A 24453-nucleotide genomic window follows, 5' to 3' on the forward strand; every position below is an offset into this window, starting at 1 on the left:
ACTCTAGATAATGGTTGTGTTTTCTTCCCCTCGCTTTTGCCAAAGAAACTAGTCTGCACTATAGTCAGTGTGTGTTCTTGGAGTGCAGCTTTTGTATTTACGCGCCTGTAAAATGAACTCATCTTGCATTTAATCTGGTTTCATGTTATAAATCAAGAAATAATAAATATGGGAAAAACGTCGGGTCTGATTGATTGTGCATTTGCTAGCCAGTTAGCAGGCATGCAACATTCACTTGGATGGGAGCATCACTGCCATATAGGAACATCACTTAAATCTCTGACCCTCAGAATATCCATAAATGAGTACAACCTCTATTGGGCTTACAAAACCTCACATATACATGTGTCCAGTAATATGAGATTATAGGACAGAGCTTTACACCGGAGTTTCTGAACCTCAATATTTTTATTTCATCAACCACTTTTCATTTGCTAATATAAGAAGGCTAAAATATTCTCCCCTTTGGAGGTAGAGGCCTTTCCTTTTCAGAGCCAAAGAGAGAAATACAGTAAACAGCATTTTCTTTCTTCCAGTAAAGGAAGAATTTAAAAAAATCCAAAACATTAGGTGAGAATTATGCTCCTAAAATCAATAAACAAATTCTGATTTTATCTGAAGAGTCAACATCAGATGCACACCCTTCTTCTGAAGAAACTAAATTCTTTCAAACTTCATCAAGAAATTTAGGAAAAGAATGGCATTTGCAAAGTAATAAACACTTTTCAGAAAAGCATGAATTGGGAAAGGTGTAAAATAAGAGTACATTGTCAGAAATGGCAAATCATGTTCAACAGAAAAATCAAGCTATAACATTTGCATTTGCACTGGTTTGTAATTTAATAAGAAATTGGTATTAGATGCCCATCTTAAGACATATGTAAACCCATCATCTACCATCACCACTATACACTTTTTTTCCCAGAAACCTGTGAAATGCATGTGTCATGAAAAAAATGAGCCCTGGAGACTAAGCTAAGCCTAGTCTGAAGAAGAATCCTCAGCCTCATATAACAAACAAAGACCCCTGCATCAGCACCTTTAATAGCCTTATCTGTTCCTATTACACTGAATTAGTCGCTATTATGAATGTACACAGATTTGGACAAAACCTGTATTTTTTCACCCAAGTTTTTTAAGTATTGTATCTGTCTAAACTGTAACTCTCTCTTAAGTCCGGACAATTTGAGTAAATAATTTTGGCTGGTGACACTCGTGCTGTAGTTTCTGGCTCTTTGGTAACCCATGGGGAAGTGCTAAGAATTCACCCAGAGCATGACCCTAATCATATAGCTCTTCTTCCTTGTATTCAGGTGTCTCTACAAGGGTCAGTTTTTGCTTTTTTTCTATACTTTATTTTTTTTTTTTTTCGTGTAAAAGTTAGAAATAAGACTGCTACAGAATGTGGATTTGAATGTGAATTTTCTTCTAAAAGGTTGTCAGAAAAAAACAGGCTGCTGAAAGGAAAGAAAATGAAGAAGTGATGTCAAATGAAGAGCAGTACTAGAAAAAAGTCTTAATTTCAAGTGGCAAAGCACACTTTTCCAAAGTGGAAAGCACAGTTGGAAATGAAAGTGGAAGCAGTGCAGACTGGTACTGTGGAGTGAGAGTATTAGGACATTAAGCGATGTGGGATTTTCAGCAGGGTCAAAGTAATGGAGGGCTGTGAAGCTGAGTTCCTAGAACCAACTTTTTATGAATGGCTTTTAATTTCAGGTATCTGTACTGACACCCCCCCCCCCCCCCCCCCAAAAAAAAAAAACCACAAAAAAAAAACACAAAAAACCCCCCCAAAAAAAAAAAGCAACCAACTAGCCAATCAAAAGTCCAACTTGGAAGGAGGCCCAATTATTTGGAAAGTGTTCAGAATCAGCCCCTCTTTAAATTTGGAGATGGTTGTGTAATAACTGGGAAACCTCAAATTATCTTGTCCTTTAAGTATAACTGGATGAATACTACCCCTTAAAGCAATTTCACTGTTCTGAATAGGCATTGAATTTTACGTCACTGAAAAATATTATCATTTAAACCCTGGGATTTATTGTCTTCAAAACATGCTCCTTCACTAGAGAAATAAGAAGACTTTATAAGCCTAAAAGAGTGCAATATCTGCTTTGTGGTGCACATGTTTGACAGTGAGAGTCATATCATTAGATAAGAGTTAGAATAGCTACCATCCCACATTCTCCAAACATAGCCAGATGGTTTGAGGACTAAGTAGTGAAAAAGCTCAGTCTTCAATCAAAGCAGTTTGCATCTTTATTGTACCATTTGTTTAGTAGGCTGACATGGGATGCCTAACATCCTTAAATATCAGTATTTAGGCAGCTGCTTAATTAAATTCTCAAGGCTGCATTTTGATGGGGGTAATTCATTTTAAAGGAACAACAAAACATAAGCCCTTTCTTGCCCTCCTTTTCTCTTAGCAGATAATACTATGTTATCAGTTGCTTCTGGCTGACCACAAATAACAGTGACAGCTTGAAATGAGTCACTGATCTCCGCCCTCTCCCCCCCCCCCCCAGTCTGTCTCAAAAATCTGACAGAAATTAATGTAGGTGTTTTATAATAGCTTCAAAGGAAAAAGTACATTTCTAGGTCCTTTGTATGACCCTTAAGTGTCAGAATCTCTTCAGGAGAATACCCTTCCTTAGCAGTGGGAAGATGTTTACTGAACAGATTTTATCTATATTTTTTACATAGTAAACCAATTATTACTACTTTACAAAGGCTATTTATTAAAAAAAAAAGAAGAATTTAAAACTAACAGTTTGTTGTTTTTTTTTTTAACCTTATTGAAATCGTCTTACTTCCTTTGTATAGCTAAATGGCCACTTTCTTTTTCCAAGGGTGTCCCAATGAAAATTGTCAATCACACAAAAGCCATCAGCTGGCCATCAGTAATACAGCAGCAAGGAGATGCTCTGGTTCAAACCTGAACTGTGATTTAGTTCAGGAAAGACTTTTTCTCAGGCTGAGATATTCTTGTGCTACTCATTCAGGTTTCTCATTTCTCTAAATGCTCATTTCCATATAGGATCTAAACTAAATACCAATATGCCTATTTTTGTCTCCGAGCCTGTCAGTTCTGGAGATGCCATTCTTTCCCATTTCCAGTGGAGCAGAGAAATGATAAAAGGAAATTGATATAAGTTATCAGTTTATTTATTGTTCATAAGATACATCTGTTTAATATCCATGTTTACCAAACAGAAGAGGTACTCTGAAGTCAAATATAGCTCTAGGATAAATAAGACAGTTCAAAAAACTGCAGGAGAGTTGTCATTTGAACCATTTAGAGATGGGACTGCCTTTCATTTAAATTTCATACAGCTTACAGCACATTGTCAAATAATGAGATAGAACTGTTAATCATGAAAGTGATTACCAACATTTAAAGTTGATTTAACTTTTCTAATAGATGGTGCTTTACCCTGTAAAATATTCTTAATTTCCCATTGTGATACTTCCTGTGGTCATACCCTAGACAAAATTAGCTCCTACTGACTGCAGTGGCTTATCCAAGGAGCAACTAATCTTATCTGAATTTCACAAATACCTCAAATGGTAGCTTGTGACTTTGATTACTAGGAGAGTAGACCTAATCAGATTTCTTTCCTTAAAACAGTGGTTCATTCAGATCCTTCACTCCAAGAGATCAAAGCTGTTTCTTCTCCCTATCTGCAGGGAAACTCATTAGGAGGAGGTTGTCAGGGTTATAATCACACAACAGTTTTACTTCTGGGTTATAATGCTTTTCCTTTCTTATCAGTCTGTGAGGTCCAAAGTGAGAGGAACAAAGTAGGTATCGCTGACATATGATACTTTTAATACTTTCAGAAACCACTGTGCTTTCTTATCTATCTTATTTATTTCTTTCTTCTGAAAGTATTTTGCAAATATATCTCAACCTATCCAGTTTGGAGGAGGTTTTCTCTGGCTTCTAACATTTTTAAATCAACAACTATGTAAACTAGCTACTTTCAAATTAAAAATTCATTAGTTTGACTGCATCATATATTTCACATGCTAGCTGCCTGCTCAAATTCATCTTAAGGCCTATGTGTTATTTACTAATGTCCTCTTCATCATTTCCATTGAATTTACTAGCAAATGCTTGATTCTGACTCTAGTGTCATTTTCTTTCTCCTACTGAATTAAACTCTCATGGTGTTTGACTATGGAGTTTTGATTAAGGGACTATATTTAATGTTAATATATTAAAGATGATACCTGACAACTACTAGGTAATTAATGTTTGAACCGGATACTTGACATACAAAAGAATATGTGTGACTTCAAACGTGCGAATACATCTTTCACTTTATCATACCCAGAGGCTCAGTAAATGCAGCTGTAAATGGTCAAAACGTAACGTCAAGACTGTCGTGGTTTAAACCCGGCCGGTAATTCAGTACCGCGCAGCCGTTCGCTTACTCCCCACCCTTTCTCCCTCTGCTCCTGGAGGGATGGGGAGGAGAATCGAAAGAATGTAACTCCCACTGGCTGAGATAAGAACAGCCCAGTAACTAAGGTATAACACAAACCACTACTGCTACCACCAATGATAATAGTGATAAGGGAAATAACAAGGGAAGAGAATACAACCTCTCACCACCCGCAGACCGATACCCAGCCCAACCGATCAGTGATCTAACCCTTCCGGGCAACTGTCCCAGGTTTATACAGTGGGCATGACGTGCTGTGGTATGGAATACCTCTTTGGCTAGTTTGGGTCAGGTGTCCTGTATCTCCTTCTTCCTGGCTTCCCCTCCTCCCTGGCAGAGCATGAGACTCAGAAAGTCCTTGGTCAGAGTAAACATTACCAAGCACCAACTAAAAACATTGGTGTTATCAGCACTGTTCCCAGGGTGAAAGTCAAAACCACAGCACTGCACCAGCTAGTAAGAAGGAGAAAAATGACTGCTACTGCTGAACCAAGGACAAAGACTTAAGTTACAAATATTATAAACTATGATGGCATGAAATACAAACATATTTTTTTAGGCTATTCTAATAAGCAATTATTGAAAAGCAACCACTTTCTTATAACTAAGAATGACTTTTGGCCAAATTTTCCTGCTGAATCCAAAACAGAAATTTAATGATGTGTCTTATATCTGTTAAAAATGCATTTAAAAAAAAATCATTAGTATATGACTACATTGAGTAATTGATTGTGAAATTATGTGACTGGAACAGTTATGGAATGAACTACTTATGGAGCCAAAAGCCAAATGATCAGATCTATCTGTGCAAACCAAACAAATGGAGAACAGTGCTGTCTCATCACAGTTATACAACTTCCAAGAAAAGACCCAGTAAGCCAGTGCCTACACCAAGCTGTGCTTTATATCTATAGCCTTTCTGTGGATGGGTCTGTCTTCTAGTTCACTTAGAGCTAGCTCAGTAGTGATGTAGTTTAAAGTAGTGTCCTGTAACAGCAGTGTCATTACAGGTTCCTCCATGTTCAGGTACTGCATATCACACTGGGTTTTCCACCTTGCCATGGGCAAGCTCCGCTGTTTCCTCCTTCCTCCCTTTCATGAGCTTATCTATGCAATATATGGATAAGCAGGAGTCTGCCTGCCATTTTATCCTCTGCTGCTGCTACTGCTTCGAATTCTCCCTCCCAGCACTCTGCTGTTGTCTACCAGGAGCTTTTTCTTACCACCATTTCAGATGCCTGACAGAGAGCAAGTTAGTGGGCTGCAGGGATCCATTCTGCATCATAGTTAGCTTTTAAGAGTGACAAGTCCCACAGGCAACATGTGTTTTCATCTCATGACCTGTTTTCTCCACAGTCAGCTGTCTGGAATCTACTCCCAAAGATATCCTCTGGACTAATGCAATCAAAATCATGTTTCAGCTTAAAAACAGGAAAAAAAAAAAGGCAAAACCAAAACAAAAACTCCCCATAGAACAAACCAGAAAAAAAAAATAGAAAAAAAAGCAAACCAAAACAACCCTAAATGGAAATTTAGGGAAAATATAGGCTTGAGAGGCACATTGAAAGGTGTCTTATAGATGCTATGAATCACTTACGTATATATATTGTCCATCCTAATACCTTATTTTTAGAGTTGAAGATCAGACTACTAAGCTATATTTACTGAGTCCTACACCATGTTAGGCAGCTCAAAAGTATTTTGTATCTGGTTGTACTGAAGAGGAACCAAACAGTCGTGTTCTCTGTATCTATTTTCTACATTTCATTTACCTGGTCTGCTCAGAAAATCAGAATAATGGAGGAAAAAGATCCTGATGCTCTTTCCAAAAATACACTTTCCCAGAGTATAGAGAGGGTAATGATATTGTGCATTTGAAAATACAGGAAAAGATACCTTAAAACATTTACATACAAATAAATTTAAAGGGGAGTATTTTCTGAATATTTACCTGAAAGATGTGTGCGCTAACATGAAGAACCATCTTAACATACAATTGACATAATGAATAAATAATGTTTTAGCAAATCCCAGATGGTGGTTGGTTGCATTGGTCAGTAATATTTTCTAAGATGTTTTTCTCAAAAGTGCCCTGTACTGAACCCATGTCCATATTCCTGTACAGAGCAATAGAGAATGTTTGGCCAACTGGACTGCATGATTGGCAGAACATTCAGACATTTCATTTTGGAAAAACAAATGTCACTTAATGGAATGTAACTTCCAGCAGACTATTCCACTACCACTGCTGAAGGGGAAATATTCTTTATCTTTTCCTTTATTTAAAAGTAGAATACAATATATTAAAACATAGGCATGTGAATATAGGTTCCCGATTTCTAATATGCTATCTCATTGTTAGATTATAGGAAAAAACTTAATTGAATACTTTCTGTGGGTCTGTAGACTTCTCCAGTTTGTTCCTATGACATCATTACGGCTTTTACAATAATTAATTTTATATCAACTGTTGCTAGTTAATACTCTAAATATTCTTATTATTTTATCACCTGTAGATTGAAAAATACTTTTACAAAAGTTGCTAAGGAAAATTGCCTTCACTTTATAAGAGGCAACTTTGAAGCCCTGTTTTTAATTCATTTAGATCATAGAATCATAGAATAGTTAGGGTTGGAAAGGACCTTAAGATCATCTATTTCCAACCCCCCTGCCATGGGCAGGGACACCTCACACTAAACCATCTGACCCAAGACTTTGTTTATTATACACCTCTTATTTCAGTACAAACCCACCTTTGCTGTTTTGAAGGCAAGTGTACATCTTACGTTGGCCATCAACATGAATCTGAACTAAATTCTTCCCTCCATTTCGTACCGGATGTTGCAAAAAGTGATAGAAACAGAGGAAGAAAGAGCATGCATGAACGAGATAAAACAGAAGTATGTTCTACTTCTGTCAAGCATGATAATGTCTTAAAGCAAATACTATTATTAGGTCAAGATGTGAGAAGGAAGCCACTGATCCAGTTCTAACTAAAATCCTGACATTTTCCAGGAAATTGTTCATAGCTGACAAGACCATTTTTGCTAGGGAAAGGGAGAGGAGAGGAGAGGAAAGGAGAGGAGAGGAGAGGAGAGGAGAGGAGATGAGACAGGAGAGAAGATGGGAGAGGAGAGGAGGGAAGGAGAGGGGAAGGGAAGGGAGAGGAAAACTGGACCTGTGTGCTTGTATTCTGGAAAAATTATGATCCAGCTAGTGGGACATCCACCTTGGACCTCAGGTAGATATTGTTTCCCTTCTGACAATTCTGTTCTGAGTAAGGATTTCTGAGTAAGAAAAGTTTTCTCATAGTGAGGGAGGAACGTATGAGCTGTTTCAGGGACAGCTCTTGGACAAACATCAACATATCTCCTACTGAAGTGATCTGGGAAAGGAGCACAATTGATAAACTTTTGCAAGAATTTTTTTTTTCTTTTCCAGCTTATGCCTGGTGCAAGGATAGAGTGCTTTTGGACTTAAGGAAACAGACGTATTTCTTTAGTTAGTTAAAGAATCAGTTAAAAATAAAGTAGTATGTTACATCAGATTGCTTTACTTATCAAAATTCTGACCATTTAAAATGTAATCCCAGTTTTAGCTGAACTTTTAATTTCCCTGAAGTCTTCCAAATTTTTAAATGAGCATGGATAAGTGAGTGGTGAACAACCTATATATCTATTCCCAAATCTATCCTCAGAGATTAAGCTAACCTTTTCTTCACAGAATATCTTGGCAATTGCTGTGAGCTCCATTATGTTCTAACACTGTAGACATTCAGCAAGATATGATGTTCCTCCCATTTCCCCATTGAAATTTCTTATCATTAGCCTTCTGGAATGAGCAAACACAGACCTTAAAAAGACCTTAATGTGCACCTACAACTTCTTTGGTCTGTTTTAGGTTCTTCACCACTGACCCACACGCTGCCCCCCTCCCCCCTCCCTGTGGCTTTATTGGATTAATACTATCTGTGCGTGTCCTTCAGGCAACAGCTTCTGGAATGGAAAAAATATATTTTTGTGGTTCTCTACAGGTCTCCATTCCAGACCTTTTTGCCTTCAACATCACCTTCAGAATTAGTTTCGTCTCTTCTATTGACAATGCTTTATTCTCTTCAGATTTTCTCTCTTGTGCAAGAGCCTGTGTTTATGAATCCAGTGAGGTGTTCCAAGGAAGCGTGACTTGACACATTAACACATCTTATTGTACATTTGAAGTCATAGCATGACACACTGTCAGTAGCAAAGGAGAACAGTTCATCACTCAGCATGACACAATGTTCTTCACTTACATGAAGTGGGAAACACTTCGTTCTTTGCAAACAGATTATCTGTGTATGGAAATATCGTCACTCACCTCCAAAACAATGCAGCTTTCTCAGTTGTGATGAGGATATAGTTGTGATGAAGATATTGAAGGAAGGGAAAGTAAGTCTTTGCCTCCATGTTATTTCAGCTATATCTTTTTTTATTTCTTTTCATTGTACTGAAATACTTGATTCATTTACCTCCCAACAAAACAGCTGGTATGAATATTGTTTATAACTTGTTTTCAACATTAAAAGTCTGAAAATATCCATTAGAGATATCATATGACTAAAAGCTGAATTAAAGGATGACAGGAATCTGGCAGTAACAGAGTATATACCATTGTTTTAATTTTAAATTGTATAGAATTACCTTATTGTTCCAAATATTCACTTGCTTTAAGAAGCATTTATATTGCTTTAAGCAGCATAACAAATATGTAACATTCCACATGCATTCATATTACAGCCTCCTGAGATATTGTGAGCCACTTAAATGCATATATAGCCTTAATTTTCCTTTCCAAGTTAACACTGAACTCTGAACAATTTAAAATAAAACAAAATCTGAGATAAAGTACAATCTTCTTGGTCTTTTTTCATAAATTATTTTTTACCTAGAATTTTATAATGCAGGATATTTAAGGTTTATAGAAATCAGAAAGATCAAATTAAAAAAAAAAAAGAAATATTATTTTACAAAGGGGAAACAAGTGCAAAGAAAAGAAGCAATTTCCCAACATCTCTTTGCAAACTAGAGGCAAAGCTAGAAATCAAACCCAGTGCTTTTTAGCTTGTGGTCAAATATTCTAAGGTTCAGGGTATTCTAAAGGTTTGTATAGTTCAGAGAAAAGGAGGCTGAAAGGTGACCTTACTGCTCTCCACAGCTTCCTGAGGAGGCGATGTGAAGAGGGGAGTGCAGATCTCTTCTCCTTGGTGTCCACTGACAGGATGAGTGGGAACCATTTAAAGCTGCATCATAAGAGATTCAGACTGGACATTAGGAAAGATGTCTTCACTGAGAGGGTGGGTAAGCACTGGAATAAACTTTCTAGATAGGTGGCCCAAGCCTGTCCATGTTTAAGAGGTATTTGAACAATGACCATAATAGCATGCTTTTATTTTTGGTCACCCTTCAATTGGTCTGGCAATTGGACTAGATGATCATTGTTGGTCCCTTACAACTGAAATTTCTAGTCTAGTCTAGTCTAGTCCGTTCAATTCTATTGCATTTCATTCCATTCCATTCCGTTCGAGTGGCCATGTTACTTGTAGTACAGTAGTTCATGTTTTCTTCAGGTAGGGCTTTCAGGTCACAGCCTAAGAAAAGGCATGCAGGCACCTCTGGAAATAGGAAAAAGGCTTGTGACTAAGATAGGAAAGACAAAATGCATTTTGTTTACAGATGCATTTGAACTCGGAGCCCACTGTGGAAAAAGCTTTGCTTTTTAAAAATAAAACATCCCAAAGAGAAGTGTTTTACTGTTGCTGCCATGCCTCTGAAAGAAGTGAGCCCATAATGTCTAAGTATCTCTCAAGCCCATTCTCACTAGTCATAGACAATTAGTTTCTGTTCACTTGTATTGGATCGGTATCTTGCAAAGGATCATAACTATTCTATGATTCTATGTGTAGCATTTTGGGTCTTGGTTTCTTTATGCTCATAGCTTGTGGCATGATAGTGTAGTACTCATATCAGACACTGGAAATTTCTGGTAAATAAGTAGATAGTTCAGAGTTACTGAGAAATCCCCATAGATCTATCTCAAAATCAAAAGACTACATGTGATCTCTGCAGATTTTGCAATTTAGTGCTATGTGGTTATTCAAACCTTCAGAAGACATCTTAATTCTTAAGACATTTAAGGCATTTAAGACACAAGGTTCCTTATCAGCATTCCTCATGGATTTCTCCTTAAAGACTCTCTCTTAATTCATGAAGTGACCTCAGGGCCCAAGCTGGAGCTTTTATGTGTGGAAGGTAAGATAAATATTCAAGCAAAGATTCTGAGGCCAAGTATCTGAACTTGCTACCTGCATTTAACTGCCACAGCTGGAGAGGACAAAAGAATGTATTCTGTTCTCACTTCTTTCATTGGTCCATCACCTATTGTTGTTGAAAACACATAAAGAATTTTGTATTATGATGTAATTTATGTAACTTGTCCAAAACAATATTAGATTTATTCCATTTGCTATATGAAAGATATCATTTGAATGCAGCCCATTTGGCAAAACGTGTCTCATAGTTCCAGGCAAGGATTCAATCACCTGTTGCTAAGATACTTAAAAAATATTATCTGTTTTTTAAAGTTCCTTTTTAATTGAATAAACTGTTAGTTTGAAATATTGTGGCCGAGGTTTAAAAGGTTTAGAAAATCATATAACTTTTTTACTGGAAAGCAAGCTTTAGAATGGCTTAAATGCAACAGCTGCAGCTTTTATTTATTTTATTCTTTGGGTAGACATTAAAAGTTGAATTGAAATAATAACTGCTTGAATATCTGGGACTGAGTTATTAGAATATTTTCACACACCAACTTAAAATATTTATTTCTGGTACACTTGATCTGCACTATCCATGTCAGATCTATAACAAGGAAAATTTCCAGGACATAAAAGTGCTCTTGAGGGTTCTGAAAATGCACAGGAATGTTACACTAACACGTTACCTCTGTATAATGGGGCTGAAAGTATAGAGTCAGATAATTTCTGTCACTGTCCATTTAGAATTATGTACCATTATAATCAACGCGGTGGGTTTCTTTGGGGTTTTTGTGGGGTTTACCTTGAATTTTTTTTAATTTTTTCTTGTTTTAACTAATATCCACCTCTTTTCTCAGAGGGATATTGCTAGGAAGTGGAACTACATTGACCTAATATTTAATTGCTAAATCACAGAAATACAGAATCATTAAGATTGGAAGGCACCTCTGGAGATATCTAGTCTGACACCTAGAGCAGGTTACACAGGGATGCATCCAGTCTGGTTTTGAATGTCTTCAGAGAGGGAGGCTCCACAACTTCCCTGGGCAGCCTGTTCCAGTGCTCTGCCACCCTCAACGTAGAGAAGTTCTTTCTTGTGTTGAGGTGAAAGTATAAATCAGTTTTATGTGAAATTCAGACAACACAGAACAGTAGATTTCACCTACAGACTGGACTAATTTTTATCTCATTGCAGAAGAATTTGCAGGCAAGAGGAGTGTTCTGCTTCCCCAATAAAATTGCACTTAGTTTATCAACACTTTTCAGCCATGATACTCACAGGTAAATCCTGAACAGGATTTTGGAGTCTGAAAATAACTAAAGATCTATCCTTTGAATTTACCTTTTGTAGTCTGTAAAAAGGAGGGAGTGTTTTATACTACTACTATGATTGCTCAGCTAAAGAACTGAATGACATCCAACTATTTAAGTATCTAATTTTTATATTTCACTGGAGGATTTTGACACAGGACAGCTTTGATCCAAGCAGGAGATGATAAACCCATGCTTTTGGAATGAGGGGAAAGAGGGTAAAATTATATTCCCAATACTTGACAGGTCTGAGACATAAAAAAAAAAAGCAAAATATTGCATAGAACGGGACAAGTTGTTGCTATGAAGATCTGATTTATCCCTCTATCGGGAAAAGATCCGGTGTAAAACTTGGATCTGAATCTAAGCTAAGCTATGTTGCAAAGCTAATGTTTTAAAAACATACTTTCAAACAAAAAAGAGTAGACACAATGCTTTTAATTCCCCCCCCCCCACCTTTTGTCTAGTATTTAAAGTAAGTCTGGTAAAGAAAATGAACAACCCAGACATTCTGAGTACTTTTTTTTTTTTTTTTTCCCCAGAAGGCTTCCCCTTTGACTTTTTATTAGCCCCATGAATAATGGACTCATTTAGCCTGGAAGATACTGCTGGTAGGTCATAGAGTCCATCTCCCTGCATCACAGTAGGATTGATTGCTTTACTCCTGACACATTCCCAAATAGATGGGTGGCCCAGTCTTGAATACTCAAGTGATGGTGATTCCATGACCCCTGTTGGCAGTGTGCATCACTTCCAGCAGAGTTTATCTAGTTTTTCCTAACATTTAACTTAAGTTTAGCTGGATTTCAGTTTCATCACATTGTGTTATCTCTTTGAAGACAAATGTGAGCAATTGGTCATCTGCTTTTATCAAACATCTCTGCACAAAATACTTCATTATGAGCTTAGGAATTCAGGTCAGGTTGTCTGAAAAGTTTGCTAAGGTCTGCAAGACTTAGAGACATTGACCATGCATACAACCATAGATGTGTTTAGTTTTACTAATAAAATTTTAAAAGATATTTTATTCACTGAAAACCTACAGTTCAGAAATTATTGAATTAAAAAAATGGTGGTTTAAGAGTTGATGTTTAGTACAAGTGTTCAATTCTGAAATTTTGTAAGCACATGAAAAATAAATGGTTCAGAAAATTTTAGCAAAACAATAGAAAGACTTTCCTAGTAGAAGACAAATTACTATAGGCACTTAAAAATCTGAGCAGCCTCTTCTGAAAGCCCCATCTAGACAAAATGTTTTACACAGCGAGTCTGCTCCCTAATAATCATCTGACTGAGGTGTCCAGAGAAAGAGGTAACTGTGACTAAATCTTGTCTTTATCTGAACTGCTTGCCTACACTTCCTTTACAATGAATGAAGACTTAGTCTTTTCTCCACTGGGATTCATATCATCTTCAAGTAGATTTCTAATATGAATCACGTGAATCATGCCTAAAAAGTGTAATTTTTCCTTCCTTCACTGTGAAGCAGTCTAGAGCAATCATCTTTTTTGTGGACAGTTGCAGACAACTTGGGTTAGAATCATAAAATCACAGAATCAATCAACTAGGTTGGAAAAGACCTTTAAGATCATCAAGTCTGACCATTACCCCAGGACTGCCAAGACCACCACTAAAACCATGTCACTGAGGGCCTCACACGGTTTTTAAACACTTCCAGGAATAGTGATTCCACTACTTCCCTGTGCAGCCTGTTCCAATACCTGATCACCCTCTCTATGAAGAAATTTTTCCTAATATTCAGTCTAAACCTCCCCAGGCACAGCTTGAGGCTGTTACCTCTGGTTCTATTGCTTGTTACGCAGGAGAAGATACCGACACCCTCCTCACTACATTCTCCTTTTAGGTAGTTGTAGAGAGCAATAAGGTCCCCCCTCAGCCTTCTTTTCACCAGACTAAACAACCCCAGTTCCCTCAGCCATTTCTCATAAGACTTGTTTTGCAGACCCTTTGCCAGCTTTGTTGACATTCTCTGGACCAGCTCCAGCACTTCAGTGGGTTTGAGTTGCAGTCTCACCAATGACGAGGGGATGATCACTTCCCTGGCCCTGCTGGCTGTGCTATTGCTTATACAGGCCAGGATGCCATCGGACTTCTTGGCTGCCTGGGTGCAAGCTGGTTCGTCAGTCAGCACCCCCAAGATGAGTTAGATGAGATCAGCATCTTGCCTTCGCTTTAACTAGCAAGTACCTGCAAATTATATTTTCTTCTTTTTTTTTAGTTTAAGGCCTGTCTAATACACAATCTGATGAAGCTAATTTCTTTGACTCATCGTTGTATAGAAGTGTGTTTCAGACTTTAGCTGGAAGCGGTCATAAAACATAAAGCTTCCATTTATTTTGAAATTTACTACATTTTATACTGAATTCTCTCTTTTTTTTTTTTTTTTGTTCTTAAACTAAGACTGTAAATTTGCTCCTATCAGCTAAGGAGATGAGGCCACTTGAACAACCAGGAAGTTATTTCCAAGCACTATCCCTAATCCATGAAGTAGTTAAGTTTCTCTTGATTCCCAGGGATAAGGAAGCTTAAGACATTTTAAGTTTACTCAGAGAGGTTGGCTCTGACAAATTTGAGGAATGGAGGCTGCACAGTCTGTAGATGGATATAAATGTGTTCTCCACCTGCACACATGCACAGCAGCATTGTCCAACTCTGATGTATTTCAAATTGATTGAAACTATAAATAGTGCTGCTGGCGAAACTGCAAACAGTAACTTCTGGACTAAACCTCAGTTTTTGCACAGTAAAATCAGTCAGATCTGTGAACAGCACAGTTTGTTGGGTTTAAGGTATGTCATTGAGTCCTCTGCTTCTTGTAACACTGTCAGACTTACTTCTGTTTAATCTCATGGAGTAACAAGCTAAGAGAGTTTAAATAAAAAATTCCCAGCATTAAACCCAAAAGTGATTATCCTGCAATCCCCAAAGGCCCGGCTATTGCCAACAGTTAACCATTGATGTGTAAGAGTGACCTGGAGGTCAAAAAGATGCCTATTGCTAAGAAGCTCAGTTTGTGCACTGGTCAGAGCTGTGACTCAACACTTTCTACCTCTGGCAGATGAGGGGACATAACACTGGCAAAGCTTTAAGATTAAAAAGGACGAGAAATGAGGACAACAAAAAATTTTGCTGCACAGCTTTCGCCACATGCCTAAAATCAGCTCTGCAGGACTTGGGTACATTATGGCTCTAAGAAAATCATAGAAACTAGTCCTTACAAGATGGGTCCTCGAGTTTTACATCTACAGCTTGAATTTTTATCCCAAACACAATTTTTCAATTAGAAAATCATAACTAAGGCTGGTTTTCCAACCAGCTGTTCCAATTTTCTGATCTTACATCAGCCACTGCCCTGCTGTGTGACTGCAGGCATTTTCTCAACTCATTTATTTTCACTTATGATTATTTGTATTGCTATATATCTAGGAGCCAGAGCCCTTTGTGCCAGGTGCTGTAAAAGAGAACAGAGGATAATCCTGCTGGAGAAAGCTGAGCATCTACAGCTAGGGAGCTGGGATGGACTCAGACTGAGAGCTGAGGACAATAAGTGACACCATGTCTCTGAGCATAAGCAATGGCCTTTACATGCAAGCAGCAGGTCAATATTTTCTGTATCATCATACTAGAACAGAGTCTTACAAAGGGGACAAAACCCCTCAGAATTTGATGCCTATAGGGATCTCCTTCAAAAAGTGAGAGGCAGAAGATGAAAAAATCAAGGGTGCTTAGGAAGCCCACAGGAGGAGGATGCTTGCAGACCAGCTGGAAACTGCCTCACCAGGGAAGGTTTACTCATGTAGATGTAGCGAATAAAAAATGGACTAGGGACAACACGGGCCCCCTCTGGAAGCTATCGGGAGAACTGGCTACACAGGATTTGGAGAAGGCTGAGGTTCTGAATGACTTCTTTGCCTCGGTCTTCACAGTCAAAGGCTCTGACCACACCACCCAAGTCTTGGAAGGCAGATGCAGGGACTCTGAGAAAGAAGACCTTGGGCCTACTGTAGGAGAGGATCTGGTTCAACACCATCTTAAAAACCTGAACATACACAAGTCCATGGGACCTGATGAAACCCACCCGTGGGTCTTGAAGGAGCTGGCAAATGAAGTTGCTAAGCCACTGTCCATCATATTTGAAAAATCATGGAAGTCAGGTGAAGTTCCCGACAACTGGAAAAAGGGAAATATAACCCCCATTTTGAAGAAGGGGAAAATGGATGACCTGGGGAATTACAAACCAGTCAGTCTCACCTCTGTGTCTGGCAAAATCTTGGAGCAGATTTTCCTGGAAGGCATGCTAAGGCACATGAAAATCAACAAGGTGCTTGGTGACAGCCAGCATGGCTTCACTAAGGGGAAGTCCTGCCTGACCACTTTGGTGGCCTTCTGTGATGGGGCTACGGAACTGATGGACAGGGGTAGATCAGTTGATGTCATCTACCTGGACTTGTGCAAAGCATTCGACACTGTCCCACATGACATCCTTGTCTCTAAATTGGAGAGACATCAATTTGATGGATGGACCAGTGGGTGGATAAAGAACTGGCTGGATGTCCGCACGCAGAGTTGTGGTCAATGGCTCAATACCCAGCTGGAGACCAGTAATGAGTGGTGTCCCTCAAGGGTCGGCGTTGGGACCAACATTGTTCAATGTCCTTGTGGGTGACATGGACAGTGGGATTGAGTGCACTCTCAGCAAGTTTGCCAATGACACCAAGCTGTGTGGTTCGGCTGATACCCTGGAGGGAAGGAATGCCATCCAGAGGGACCTTGACATGCTTGTAAGGTGGGCTGATGCCAACCTTATGAAGTTTAACCATGCCAAGCACAAGGTCCTACACCTGGGTCTGAGCAATCCCAGGCACAGCTACAGTTTGGGCAGAGAAGAGATTCAGAGCAGCCCTGCGGAGAAAGACTTGGGGGATGAGAAAATGAACATAAGCCAACTTCAGTGTGCACTCACATCCCAGAAAGCCAACCATATCCTGGGCTGCATCAAAAGGAACGTGACCAGCAGGTCGAAGGAGGTGATCCTGCCCCTCTACTCTGCTCTTGTGAGACCTCACCTGGAGTATTGTGTGCAGTTTTGGTGTCCTCAACATAAAAAGGACATGGAACTGTTGGAACAAGTCCAGAGAAGGGCCACAAGGATGATCAGGGGACTGGAGCACCTCCCATATGAAGATAGGCTGAGAAACCTGTGGCTGTTCAGCCTGGAGAAGAGAAGGCTGTGTGGAGACCTCCTAGCAGCCTTCCATTATCTGTAGGGGGCCTACAGGGGTGCTGGGGAGGGACTCTTCATTAGAGACTGTAGTGACAGGAGAAGGGGTAACGGTTTAAAACTTAAACAGGGGAAGTTTAGATTGGATAAAAGGAAGAAATTCTTTCCTGTTAGGGTGGTGAGGCACTGGAATGGGTTGCCCAGGGAGGTTGTGAATGCTTCATCCCCAGCGGTGTTCAAGGCCAGGTTGGACAAAGCCTTGGGTGAGATGGTTTAGTGTGAGGTGTCCCTGCCCATGGCAGGGGGTTTGGAACTAGATGATCTTAAGGTCCTTTCTAATCCTAACAATTCTATGATTCTATGGTTCTATGGATGAAGAGGACTGCAATAACACAGCAGTTGGATAGGGTGCTGGCCTATAGGAACAAGCCATTTGTCAGGATTGTATTTTTCAAGGGCATGGAAGAAGAATACAGCAATATTCAACACACAACAATGTAGTGAGAGCTTTCTTGTGTTGTATCCATGGGGGTAAGTGGGAACGGTCATATTTAGAAATAGTATAGTGAACGAAGGCCTGGATAAGAATACCTACAGAGATATGGGTCAGTGTTTGCATGTAGATCATGAATCTAGACAGCAAGACTGATGGCAGCGTGGTGACACTCTTATTCTTTGACTTGTATGGTCTTCTCTTTAGGGAAAGCTCTGCATCTTCTATAACTCTTAGCAGAATGTGTACCCTCCTGCATCGTGGCAAATAGCTAATAGAAAGTACAGCATATAAATAGGTCCCTCAGCTCTATTTAAATTCATTTTATGAATCTAGGTGTTGAAAAGCTCAATTTGAAGACTTAATTAAGACAATAAATAACAGGGAAAAGGACCAAACATGTCTATGGCACCTGCATATACTATGAATTAATTTTCCTTGGCAAAATGCAAAAATAATCATCTTCACATTTAAACTAACACAACTGTTAAGCTGACCACCACATTTCATGCGATAAATATTTGTCGTTGCCACGTCCACAGTCCTCCAGGATTTAATTCAAAATGTGAATCTTTCCTAAATCACAGCACTTAAACTTCTAATCTTGTTTGTTTGTTTTGATTGAACAAAGATGTTCTGCTTTTTTTGTAGAAGTGATGTCACCTAACTGACATGTTGGTTTAGCCTCTAAACCCATAAAATGTGATTCTGTTCTTCATAGCTTTTAAGCTTGATTAAAGCAAGCTCCTCAAGTTGTTCTTTAATAGCAGGCTCCCCAGAAATGGAGATTGATTCTCAAGAGGTTTAATGTTTAGAAAATGAAGAAACATCTCCACCCCCTCATGTAACCACAGGAAACAAAGTATTAAAGTTGGGGAGAGGTAAGAATTAGGGGAAAAAGAGAAGTTCATTCTGTGCCTTCCCCCCAAAATGTGAGCCACAAAGGATTGTTTTCCTTTCATGTGAAGAGATTTTCAACGTTTCATTTCCTTGGTTTTCTATGTGGTACGAGCAAAACTCTTAAATCACTGGCTAGCGGTTTCGATCTAAATCTCATCATCTAATTATTTTTACAACGCATTCTTGGAAGGGTAGGAATGGTTCTGCCAGGAGATGTTTCACAATAATTAGAAGCCCCAATGGGTCTCTTAAGAATATTTAAAGGGTTCCATATGCAGGCTGCTATGGGGAACCATGCTGTACACAGCTCTTCGTTTGAAGCAATAAGTCTTGACAGCCCTTGTTGTATTTTATTATAGCAAACAAAATCCATGCCAACCAATCAGGTTCCTGGATGTCTTGCCATTCTTTACTGGGAAAAATAACAGCAGAGATCAGTCAGCTACAAAGACACTGCCATATTCATGCAAGTATGGGCTGCTTGAAAGACGTGTCTCTCAAAGACAGTTCTTTGTGACACAAATACAGCAATAAAAGGTGATTTTAGGCAAAAAAAAAGTGCCTTCAAACCAGTACATAAAGTTTTTTGTTTCCCCATTCATGTAACTAACATGCAGAATTGGCTTTTGAAGTTAAAATGTATACACTGAAATATGACTTGCTAACACATATAAATGGCCAACTTGAGAAGCTTAACCCTGCTCATACTGTGTGTGTTAGCCAATGAATAACTGATATGCACTTTAGCTGAGTATATTTTGCTTGCACAGTCTTTGTGCATACAGTAAGAGATACCTGAAGAAAGTGTAGACAAGGAAACTTGCAACTTAAACTTTAAGAATTTCTTCATACATGATACATTCATGTTAAGCATCACATAATTACTTGACTAACAAGGAATACACAAAGATAGAGCTCTTCCACAGTGAAGGACTGGTAAGATAGTGTTCATAACAAACACACAAGCAAAAATACAGATGTATAAATAAGGTAATGAAGCACAGAAGGAAATAGAAAACTCTCCATTTGAACAACCATTATTACAAACTAACACAACTTTCCAAGAACATCCTCTTCCTTTTTAGTCACACATATTTCTCTGACTTTTCGACTAGCTGTTGGGGAAACTGCTGAAGCTAAGTCTTGGTCACTGAGGGTAACAGAGATTTTTTATTTATTTTCTTTTTTAGATAACTAGACATGTATGTTTTCAGAAATGTGATTTGCCTGCATATGTGAAATATTTGTGGACATATTAGGCATGCTTAAATGTATGCACGCAATTGCATATGCCTTCACTTTTAAATCTAGTCCATAATGTCTTCATGTTGAGATACAGACACGTCTCCCATGTCAACTGTAAAGCCATTGGCTTCATCTCTGCTTTTATTCTAAGTAAATGGTTTGGCAAGGACTCAAAATGAGACATCATAGTATAGTGCAGATATCTGTACGTAACTTTATAGTTATTGAAAACTTTATGTGGGGTTTCCTAGTATTTCAATATCACAAAAGTGAGCTACTTTACTAACATACTTCATTAAGAAAATTAATTTAAAATACATATATATATTTTCAAGATACTTGTGTTTCTTTTTAGAGTGAGTTTTGCAGTTTTATAGCCATTATTTTAAACTTAACTGAGTTCTGATAATTTCAGACAAAATTTAGAATTTTTATGGGTGTGATTCACTGTTTTTCTTAACGTTTTTAAAAGAGAGATTTGGATATGTGGTCTTTGTGATGTGGGAAGAATGTCTTTACTGACCTTTCAATAAGAGTTGTCATTGTTTTTCCCCTACCACATATAGGACAGAAAAATATAAATCTGAGAGGCCATATGGATCTTTGTGTTCAGCTGCCTACAAATGCAAAGCATCAGGCACTTGTAGCTCCAATTTCTCTATGTACAACTTTCATAAATGCAAACTAAAGTGCTTCCTGAAAACATTTTATTCCTACTGTTGTGCCTTATGTTTTTCTGTTTTTCATAGTTCAAGGAGACAAAGGATCTTACTGAGAAGGAAAAAAATACAAAATCCCACAGATTGAAACTCCCCCTGAAAATATCCATCTTACTTCAGTGCCTGTAGCAAAAATATAGAGCAAATAGCTCTCAAAGGTAGATAGCTTGTAAAAGTGTCTACAATGAGGCTTGAAGAGTGTTATTCTAAGTTTATGAGTCTCTGAAAAACATCAGTGCTATTTCACCTGCCCTTCCTATTGCCCACTGCAAGCTACAAAATATTCCCAAGCTTCACACACAACACAGGTACCAGGTGCAAAAGACAATATTAAGCATCCCCAAAAGATAAAAGGCTGTTATCAAGAGTAATAGCATTAAATTTTAGAGGTGAATGTGCCCAAATGATCCTGAAGAATGAACTGTGTCCTGTGCCACAGAAGACTGTGCAGGCAGTCCTCACTGATCTTGGACAGTATGACCTAGGGGAAGGTTCCTTCCGGACTCCAAATCAGGCAACTGCAAGGCTGAGCTGTACTAGTCTGACATGCCAGAGATTTTTCGGCACCTTTGGATGTACAAGCACATTCTTTCCAAAGTTGCAGATCCATTTTATCTCCAAAGGGCTGGTGGAATGAAAACATACTTGCACTTCCTAATTCAATCAAGCTATGAGTCAAGGAGTAAAAAAGAAAAGTATTTCTTCCTAGCCTCAGCAGGGATCAGAAGAAACTAATTGGTTAACTGTCAGTTAAACTATAGGTTTAACATTAAAAAACACAGTGGAAAAAGAAGCCTCAGCAAATGGTGGCCAAGATAACTTTGTATCACTTCTGATTTCTAAATGTAACATCACACTAGTTGGTTATGAAATTCCTTCTTTATCTGATGTTTCTAGTTTCATCTAGAAACAATTTAGGTTTCTGTCCTGGGCTCAGCAGTAGCAGTCATTCTTTTCTCCTTCGTACTAGCTGGTGCAGTGCTGTGTTTTTGACTTTCACCCTGGGAACAACGTTTATAACACCGATGTTTTTAGTTGTTGCTCAGTAATGTTTAGTCTGACCAAGGACTTTCTGAGTCTCATGAAGCAGAGACAGGACACCTGACCCAAACTAACCAAAGAGGTATTCTATATCACAGCACGTCATGCCCAATGTATAAACTGGGGACAGTTACCTGGAAGGGCTACATCACTGCTTGGGTCAGGCTGGGTATTGGTCGGGAGGTGGTGAGCGGTTGTATTCTCTTCCCTTGTTATTCCCCTTATCATTTTTATCATTGGTGGTAGCAGCAGTGATCTGTGTTATACCTTAGTTACTGGACTGTTCTTATCTCAACCCGTGGGAGTTACATTTTTTCGATTCTCCTCCCCATCCCTCCAGGAGCCTGGGGGGGGGGGGTTGCTAAGAAAGGCCAGGGCGGGGGGAGTGAGCAAGCGGCTGCATGGTTCTGGGTTGCCAGCTGGGCTTAAACCACAACAGTTTCTTATCCCTATATATGATCTTGAGAAGGCTGTCCTTGAAAATCACAATGTATATGATCAGAAATATAATCAGAAACTCTACTCAAATGTCTTTCATAAGCATTTTCTGCTCATCCTATTCTATGTCAATATCAACTTCAAAATGAAATAGTAATTCTGTATCTTCCACATTTATGATCCAGATGTCTTTATTACAAGTAGTTTTATACCCTAGTTGTTTTATAAGTAACAAAAAAAAAGTTTTTTATTAATTTCTTTTCATAATCTAAATACTTCATTATGTTATTCACCTAGTAACCCTTACCTGTCTTCACTACCATTTAAATTATTTTTACATGAGTAATCAGAATCTTATTCTTTATATGTGACCTTACCTTTCTGAAGTGATAGTAATTCTTCCCATACCTGTAACTCTTTTTATTAGTCTCCCCTCTTACCTGGAAAGCATTTTCAGATAAAGCCTTTTACTTTGTTCAATTTTTTAGTTTTCTCAGTGAAATAATCTTTGTTGACTTGATCCCTTAGTTTCTTAGTTTGTTTCTTAAAAATCCAAAACATTACTTTGATTCTGTTTTGTAGTTCTAAAATCAGCTAAAATCAATTTAATCAGCTCTTGATCTCTTAATCTAAGAATAGTCTATATATCCACCTCTTCTATGAAGACCTTGTTCCTTCCATCTTACTCCCATCTTTTCTTTTAGGTTTCTTGACTCGAGGATTCCTTGGGAGAGAAGAAGGCTACTCACCCAATCTCAGAACGTTCCAGCTGTGGCTGGGGTAACCATTCAAGAAATTGATTCATCTGACTTTTATTATTAGTGCATATATTCATGTTTTTTCCTTCCCAGATGAATATACTCTTCTTCCTCATGCCCCTTGCCATTCTATATTACCACTTAATTATTTTCTATTTTGTTCTATATTTATACCCAGTGTATTCCAGATGGTCATTTGACAGTGTCTCTACTTTGAGAAAGTCTAATTCATAATGTCTCCTTGAAGGCAAACATCTTAAAATTCCCTGAGATCTGCCATTCTCAAGCTATTAGTTGACCTTCATTATTTTGCCACACATTCACTGTTGTCCAAGGACTTGCTCTTTTCACTGTCTTCCATAAGTTATCTTATTTGAACTGTGTCATCTGAAGACTACTCAAGACACTTATTCCAGAATAAACTAGTTCCCAAATCCAACCAGAATCTCTTGAAACTCAGAAATATTGAAAAACCTAGGATGATTTTGTATTCTTTCCCAATCCTCACCCTAGCAGACAAGTTAGGTAGTGAATCTCAGCTATGTATAAGAGCTTCCTATTAGCAGTAAACCAACCTCTTGTTGTGATTTTTCCATTCTCCATATGTCAGGCAAGACTTTACAAGAAAGTCAGTTTTACTGGGAACCCTCCCCATAATCTTCCACAACTCCCTACATTCAATCAGCTTCATGAAGAAATGGTCAATGATCTGTATGCAAACTGTAACTTTGAAGATGAAACATGAAGCAACAGACTATAATTCCTTAAACTGTGCTTCTTTGGAAATAAAATACATTTCCTGAGCTGTAGTAATGTAGAATAATTTAAGTTGGAACAAACTTTTGAAGTCTAACCAAATTAGTCCAAATTAAGTCAGGTTGCTCAAAGTGTATGAGAATCTCCAAGGACAGTGATTCCGCAGCAACTTTATGAAATCTATGACTGTGTTTAAATGGCATTTTTTTTCAATTTAATTGCCACTGCCTGCTTTCCTTTCAACGTGTACCTCCCAAAAGTGTCTAAATCCATTTCTCTACATCTGCCTGAAATTTGGAGATTAATTAGATTCCTCTTTAGCCTTCTTTTCTTCAGGTTAAGCAAACCCAGTTCCCTCAGCCTTTCCTCATATATTGTGTGCTGTGAAGTCCCTTACATCCTAGAGGTTCTCCGCTGAGGTTTCTCCTGTATACCAGTCTCTTTCTTGTTTTGTGACCCAAACTGGACACAGTGTTCCAGCTGTGGCCTCATGAATACTGAATCAAAGGAAATAACAATTTCCTTTGATCTAATAACCATGCCCTTGCTGGTGGAGACCAGTATGTGGTTAGCCTTTATTGCTGGAAGAGTGCAAAGGTCAGTCCTCTGCAGATGAGAAGGTGAAGAGATTTTCCTGTAACAGAGCAAGAGTTTTACAGCCCACTGACCACTGCCGTGATGTTTCGCACCTGGGAGGTCTCTCAGGCAGCAGACTTGCACAGCTCACCGAGGTGTCATACAGAGATCCTGTGAAGCTGTCATTTGTGTACTGGATTCTTTCTCCTAGATCTAAGGATAACATTTTGATTC

The sequence above is a fragment of the Pezoporus occidentalis genome, unplaced genomic scaffold (assembly GCF_034315485.1).
Source record: "Pezoporus occidentalis ecotype Australia unplaced genomic scaffold, CSIRO_AGI_Poc_V1 ctg96, whole genome shotgun sequence".
Taxonomy (NCBI): domain Eukaryota; kingdom Metazoa; phylum Chordata; class Aves; order Psittaciformes; family Psittacidae; genus Pezoporus; species Pezoporus occidentalis.